The sequence below is a fragment of the Panthera leo genome, chromosome C2, assembly GCF_018350215.1.
Source record: "Panthera leo isolate Ple1 chromosome C2, P.leo_Ple1_pat1.1, whole genome shotgun sequence".
Classification (NCBI taxonomy): Eukaryota; Metazoa; Chordata; class Mammalia; order Carnivora; family Felidae; genus Panthera; species Panthera leo.
In genome coordinates, this window is record NC_056687.1 from 89,473,758 (window position 1) to 89,481,708 (window position 7,951).

The 7,951-nt window shown below is 40.4% G+C and overlaps 1 pseudogene; it reads left to right on the plus strand.

Annotated features, from left to right (window-relative positions):
• Window positions 1-1,352: 1,352 nt before the first annotated feature.
• On the plus strand, window positions 1,353-1,803 carry LOC122229304 (annotated as a pseudogene).
• The last annotated feature ends 6,148 nt before the right edge of the window (window positions 1,804-7,951 follow it).

Here is a 7,951-nt window from a genome sequence, read left to right on the forward strand (position 1 = left end):
ACCCTGTTTCAGATTCTGTGTCTCCCTCTCTCTGACCCTCCCCCGTTCATGCTCTGTCTCTCTCTGTCTCAAAAATAAATAAACGTTAAAAAAAAAAAAAAAGAATGGACGTGTGTTAGTATTTCAACCAATGAGCCAAGAGAAATGGTTTTTCAGAGCTTTATGGGAAAAATCCTTCTCTCCCTCCTAGGATCCTTCTGAGAACCATTCTCTCTCTCCCACTGAATGTGAATAGCATGCCATGTGGCCCAGATTTCTACTGGAAGCATTCTAAAGCTCTAAAAGGAACTAGCCTTGAGATAAAACAACACTGTGGACGACAGGGCATAATGCAACGTGGGCTCTTTGTGATGTTGTCCAGCTGCGAGTCAGCAACCATACCACCTGTGGACTTCATGTCACATGGGATAATAGACTTCCTTAATGGGAGTTGTATTGCTTGGCTGACATTCGAACAGAAGTTCTCGTGGGTAGATATTCTCCTGTAAGTACAAAATGGTTCCCTGGCAGGTAACGAAATACGATATCAGCTGTAATACAAATTAAAACACGTATAAAACCCTCCAGAGAGTGCTGAACTATTTAAATGCTTCAGAATACACTTAGAGATTTCCAGAATAGTGACTTCTTAAATATCACACTGAAACTTCTAACAGCCCTAAGGGTCTATATGACTCTCTGAATGCTAAAGCTTAATGGATACCAGCTTGGAACCAGCTCTTGGTGGAAGTGGGGAATTTTGTAGGTTGGATATAGATCGGGGTGGATAATAAGGATGATGGAGAAGAAAGAGCTCCCAGCATGCACAAAGAAGATAAAACTCCTTACTGCCTTCATTAGATTTCTGAAAGATCTTTCATTTGAATGATATGACTTAATAATGTCATAATATTATCATGCACTTACTCTGTGCCAAGTGCTTTATAAACATTTGTCCATTTAATTTTTCTGACTACCTTAGTCTTATTTTATCCCTACTTAATAGATTAGCAAACTGAGTCTCAAGGAAATTAAGAAGCATGACAAAAATCCAATAGATAGAAGATAGAAAGAGAGCCACAGGTTCAGTTTATTAGGGCTTGTCTTTAAAACTTAGGATATTAGCTAATATACTATCTTGCCTTAAAACAGCATTATCATTTTGCTCATTTATTCATAGTGTACAATGAATATTCTTCACTAGTACCAGGCACTGCTCTAGGCCCAGTAGAATACATTAGCAAATAAAATAATGCTGTGCTCATATTGAGATTACATTCTAGTAGGGGAAGATAGACTCAAACAAGTGCACAAACACACATACTTATGCGCATATGCTGCACACACAGTGTAAAAGATAATGACGAGAGCCAGCACTCTTTTTGTGTGATCTCTTTACAAAAACAGTAACATCTAGTGAGGCAAGCTGTATACCTAACAAACTGGTGCATTTCAGACATGGGCCAAGGCTTCGGCAGGAATGGCCACTCCTGCCGGGGCTGAGCATTGCCAGCCCCTTCCCCAGGAGACCGTTGCAGTTGGCCAGTCCCACCCATGGCAACCATGTGTCACCAAAAAGCTGTGATAAAAAAAAATGCCCGTATGCCCGAGAAAATGCAACAGGACTTGGCGGAGCGTACTACTCAGGCCTTGGAGAAATAGAACATAGAGAAGGCTGTTGCGGCCCTTATGAAGGAGTTTGATGAGAAGTACAAACCCACCTGTTACTGCATTGTGGGGAGGAACTTAAGTAGTTCTGTGACACATGAAACCAAACACTTCATCTACTTTTACCTGGGCCAGGTGGCCATTTGTTCTGTTTAAATCTAGTTAAAGGCATGGACTATGTCCATGGGTTTGTCCACAAACCCAGTGATCCATCCCAAAACAAGGACTAAAAGCCTGAATTTCAAGCACTGATGTCTTCGGCCTTGCCTATGGGAATGGCTCAATCTTTGGACCTTTATTGTATTTTGTACAGGGCATTTTCTGTACGGATTATTGTGGCTATAGAACAGTTTTGCTTTTGTATTTATTTTCTATTCCATACCTTTCTGCTCCTTGTTTTTTCTCCTCAAAATCCATTCCTTTCAAAAAAAATCTCTTGGCAGAAGCAAAACAAAACAACGAAAACTGGTGCATTTCGGCTCTGGGGGAAAGGCCTGCCATGGTTAGATTGTAAAGATGAAGTCGGTGGCACTCAGATGTTGCAATGTCTAAAGCCTGCCAGTAGGTGGCAGTCATGCCCTATAAACATTAGAGACAGGAATCTGGCACTTAGAGCTTACAATGAGACTTAAGTTCTTTGATTTTATAATGCTAGAGCTTCCTATGCTATCTAATTATCTCTGTCGAATGGGTTGGGTGTATGAAAAGCTTAATCAGTACAAGTTGAAATACAGGTAATGTGGCTGTGTCATTCTCAGTGACAATGTATACAACTTTTATTTTAAGGTAGTCCTGAGAGCGTGGCACATTTTGTTGGAGCCTATGGATTATATTTATATTCATGATGAACAATCGACTGCATGATGAAAATAGGCTTATGGAAGTGCAGCATTCTGTTAAATTACATGGTCAGAACACACTTAGAGCTAAGAATCTAATAAAGGTTTTCACAGAGGAAAATGCGATTGAAAAATAAAACCCATGCCTAGAAATTGATATGCCTTTTAATCAGGCTTGCAAAGTTGTTCTTATAATTTGCACAGAATCGTTGCTACCTTAAGGGAGGGAGAACATTGCAATAGGCTGCATATACAAAAAAAAAAAAAAAAAAAAGGAAGACATATACCCATTTCCAGCATTAAAGACCTACCCCAACCCTACTATCGTCTTTGTCAGTTGTCTTTCAAAATTAGATTGAGGGGTTAAAACATGTAAATTTGTAGCACAGGGCATCATTCTGTCCTTCAAACCACACTGTTTTTTTGCGGGAAGGGACTGAGACCCAGTCAGTGTTGGATGAAACATGAGATGTAGCGGAGAACAGAATTTTAAAGGGTGTGTCTATGTCCTGTTGTTTTACTGTTGTTTAAAGGTGAGCCACTGGGCCCTCAAAGGCTTCCTTGTCACTCGCTAATACACTTGGTAGTCTGTAAGCCTACTGCATTTGCTGGGAATTTTATTTGCTTTCTGTCAGATTTACTGTCTGAATGGCGAGGCAACATCTTATTTTAAAAGCCTCAAATCCCTTGTTGTTGCATTGTTAAGAAGCTATCAGTCAATTAGTATTCATGAAAGACATCTTGCTGATGTCTGCAGCGGCCAACGAATGTGTGACTCAGTTACTTTTATGCTGAAGACTTGAGGATTCTAGTGCTTTCTCCTCTAGATCTAGTTTGGAAAAAAGTTGTATTTCAGAAAGTTGCTAGACTTTTGTAAGGGAAATACCAACAATAGCACATGACTTTCAACAGCTAGCCTAGCATTTTGCTATTGTATTACCCTGAAGTTAGTGTGGGGACATTCGTTTTTGTTTACTTTCTTTCCCTCTGTGTGTGTGCCTGTTAGTGTCAGTAATAATACACTAGCATCTTCCTGAATTAAATTTCATTTATGCAGTTAAACCCTGTTCTTCACCTTTTTTCTTGGAGGATGGCAGGAAGTTATGAGGATGCTTCAGACTCCAAAAGGACTCTGAGTCTCTCTTCTCAGATCCTGTCTGTGAAGTTCAGCAGCTCATTTGAAGCTTGTGGTTCGTTCTTAAATGGGGTTTAATCCAACTGCTTATTATGCTGAGTTCTTCTAAACAAAATCATGTCCAGTGCTTTCCATTTCCAACTTAACTAAATCTTAGAGTTAAAGAAGTCCAGAATTGCATGTGATTATTTTTTATAGCCCTGCATATGTTTTTCTTTTGCCGAGAAACCAAACCTAAAACTACAGAAACCAATGAACTAGTAATGACAATCTGTCTTTAAGTGGGATAAGATGGGAGGGAGCTAGATTTGGTAAAATTTTCTACAGAAAAACAAAAATCTTTGATTTTGGCTTAGCGACAGTATTGAAGATTTTAACCTAATGATATATGGGTAAGAAATCTCCTTCAGAGCATACGAAAACTGTCAATTTAGAATCTTCGTGTAAGCCAATTCGGTGCCGATCCCAGGAATCTGTCTGCAAATGCTGGGGACAGGTTTCCTCCAAACTGTCTAGGTAAAAAGTAGGTCAAGGTGGGATGGTCTTTGGTAGAGCCCAGTCAAGAGACTAAAGATGCATTGCTTATGCAACATGGTATTTCAATAGAGTGACAGCTGAAAAGTGAAGTTCCTACTCCCTGTCTTTACTAGGCAAATCTTTATTGGAATGGCAAGGTGGAGAAAAAAAAAATCAACATTGTTTATAGCTCAAAAGAAAAGCTTTTACAAAACCATGGGAAAGTGGGAACTCAGTGCAGCTTTCTCAAGTGTCTGAGAGAAGACAGCATGGCTCACTGCTTCCAAATTAGATCACAAATTTTCTGGCTGATGGCAGCATCTTAGTGCTCACCCTAAAGGCAGAGATCTGAACAAATTACATTTTAATATCTTAGGTTCATTTATCCCTGCTGAGATCACACGGAAGCAAAGAAATACACATACATGGAAATCCAATAGGCCCAAGGGACTTAGCAGCGGTGCTGTACATGAAAAGAGGGGAGCAGTTAGAGTAAAATTAAACCTCTCTGCCTCTGCAGCAAATGCTATGCCCTGCTTAACACATGTCATCACTCTGATGGAGGACACCCCTCTTGGATAAAGGAGCATGATGGATTTAAGAACCAAACTTTGTTCATTGGAATGTTCATGTGGTGAAGTGCTTAACCCTCACTTTGTTTTTTTTCTATATGTGGAAAAATGCTGATGTTGGTAGAAAGCTCAAATGAGATGTTTTTGTGAGCATGTCACAACTTTAGAGGATAAAAGTAGCAAAAGTTCAGGTAAGCTATGACTAGACTGGGGAAGATTTTGTATGCCAGGCTAAGGAGTTCCATCTTTATTCAATAGACGTGGGGAATCACCCGAAGTTTTTTTTTTTTAATGTTTGTTTATTTTTGAGAAAGCACAAGAGGGGGAGGTGCGGAGAGAGAGGGGGACAGAAGATCCGAGGCCGGCTTTGCGTGACAGCAGGGAGCCCTATGTGGGGCTGGAACTCACAAACCGAGAATAATGACTTGGGCCGAAGTTGACCCTCAACCATCTGAGCCACTCAGGCGCCCCTCACAGGACGTTTTTTTATTAAAAAAAAATTTTTTTTTTAATGTTTATTTCTGAGAGAGAGAGAGAGAGAGACAGACAAAGACAGAGGCAGAGCATGAGCAGGGAAGGGGCAGAGACAGATGGAGACACAGAATTCCAAGCAGGCTCCAGTCAGCTCAAAGCCTGATGCGGGGCTTGAACTCATGAGCCGTGAGATCATGACCTGAGCTGAAGTCGGATGATGAACTGACTGAGCCATCCAGGTGCCCCACAGGAAGTTTTTGAGAGTGGAAATATATGGTTGGCAAAAAGGAGGCAGATCATTTAAGATACTGTTGCAGTGCTTGAGGCAAAGAAGTAGGAACTAGAAGGATAATAAAGGTAGGAATGGAGATAAGAAAACTGATGAAAGTCTGGTCATAGTGTGCATGGTTGGCAACTGCTTTGGCACAGCAAATACAAAGAGAAAGGAATTACAAGTTTGAGACTGGGTCATTATCACACTTGGGGTACTGCCGCCGATAGAGATACGATCTCTAGGAATAGAAGCAGGCTTAGGAGGGGAGGAGAATTCAGTTGGAGTGTGAGAGTCTTGTGGGAGAGCCATAAAGGATCTTTCATGAAGATATGGTCATTGTGAAACAAGAGTATATGAGGCCCTGACTAGAGTTGTTCAAGGAGGAAGGAATTAAGGCATAAGAAGCAAATTTTCTTGGAGAGTTTATGCTTCATCTAAACATTTATTTTAATTTTGAATTTTATTTTTCAACATGTATGTGTTCTTTTAACTTTGAAACTGAGCTTGACAAATATTCAGTTAAATGAGAAAAATTTTAAGTGTACAAATTGATGTTTATATTTTTTAATAGAGGAATATGTTTTAATATTAGTTATAGTGGAAAAGAAAATAAATTCTTCCAGATATTATTGTTTGTACTCTACCAGGGACCTGAGGGAGTATGCAAATGAGCATTTGATTTAAGTGGTCACTTTTAGTGATAGAAGGGACTGTCAATGGAGAGGACTGAGGAAGGAGGATAAAGAGCCTCAGGGACCCATTGGGGACGAATCTGTGCTTGAGAGGAAGAAGAGGATAAGCCCAAGAGGTTGATCAGAAAGTTCAGAGAATTAGTGTTGCTGGTACCATGGGGAAGAAGAGATAAAAACATGGATTGTCAGCTCTGTCAAATGTCCCAGAGAAGGCTTCAAGAAGGAAGAAAGAGTCTCCCTCCCTCCCTCCCTCCCTCCCTTCTTTCTTTTTTCTTTTCTTTTCTTTTCTTCTCTTTCTCTCTCTCTCTCTCTCTCTCTCTCTCTCTCTCTCTCTCTTTCTGTCTCCGAAGGAGCTCACTTTACTGGGGGGAGAGCACTGCACATGGCCAACAGATGAAGACACCCAGGTGGGTCTGATGGCTTTGAGAGAATGTAGAATGAAAGTAACAAATGAAGACTTCAGAAAAAAAAATCTAAAGAAAACGTTCTTTATGAAAAACAAGAGGGCACCCTTAGGGACTCTACCTGTAGTGACCACATTTGCCTTCAAGAAAGAGTCTTAGATAGGGGATGGAGGAAGGGGTTGAGGGAGGAGAAATTCAAGCAGGGCAAAGACAGTGGGAATGAGATGCCAGCAGTTAAACAGTAAGTGGATAGTGAAGCATTAGAGGAAGGGGAGTTCGAATGGAAAGACTTGCATGTCTGCAGACAGCTGAGAACCAAGTAGTTTCAAAAGAAGGATAGAAAATCCAAGTGAGAGAGGAGAACTTGGTTCCAGGGGAGGCAGGCAGGGGTGGAAGGAAAGTCTTAAGCCCTGATGAAGCCACAAATATTAGATCCTGTTTCTCTCCTTTCTGTCTAGCAGAACTACAACGAATTTGGTGCTTAAAAAATTTGTTTTGTAAAGCTTTGATGGATGTGAGTTATAGAAAAGGCAGTATTGATTCTTGGTGAGACTCAAGTTATAGGGAATGCTGTCTGCTTAGGTGGTCTTGTTGCATGCTGATAAGGAGCAAATCATTCTAGAAACTCCCTCCTTGCCAATCTGGGGCTATTGGGATATGTCTGGTGTAACACCATGACCAGCTTTGCCTCTGTCATCCAGGGGATTATTCTAGGCCCTATAAGCATGCTAATTTAATTATTGCTGCACTTGCTGGGAGCTATTCTCTATTATTCTTGGGCTGAAGAACTATAATTGAAAGCATGGGTTAGTTGGCATTTGACTTTGGCATTTGACATTTACACTCTGTTTCTTGATAAAACTAAAACCTACTTGTCACGTTTGCTAAAAGTGTACCAAATATTCTTGTATCCACTTGAGTTTGGGCATATATTTCTTTTGTCAATTTGGCCAAAGCAGCAAACACACTTCTTTTTCAAGTGGAAGATAATGAGCAGGCTTTACCCAGTTCCCTAGAGGGGCATCTCAGCACATCAACTTGCTACTCTTACTTGTACCTCTCATCAAACATCAGTGTTAATTATGACTGATTAGGATGAGTTGGATTTGTTGACAGAATATCTAATGTAACTAATCAACTCCAATTTTTTTCAAAGTTAATTTTGTAAATGTATTCCAACTGAAGCACCATGGGGTAAGAACTTTCCTTGTTATAGCTCTTGATCTATCAAAAATAGAAACAGAGGATAAACTATTGTATTGCAGCTTCCTTAAGTTGCTTAGACTTGTGCCTGAGGAAAGCAAAGAAAGGAACTCCTGGAGGCATAGACCAGTCTCCAGAAGTTGGAAGTGAGGTCTTGGTGTGTTTGTATCAATGAACACAGTTGTTCTCAGATGC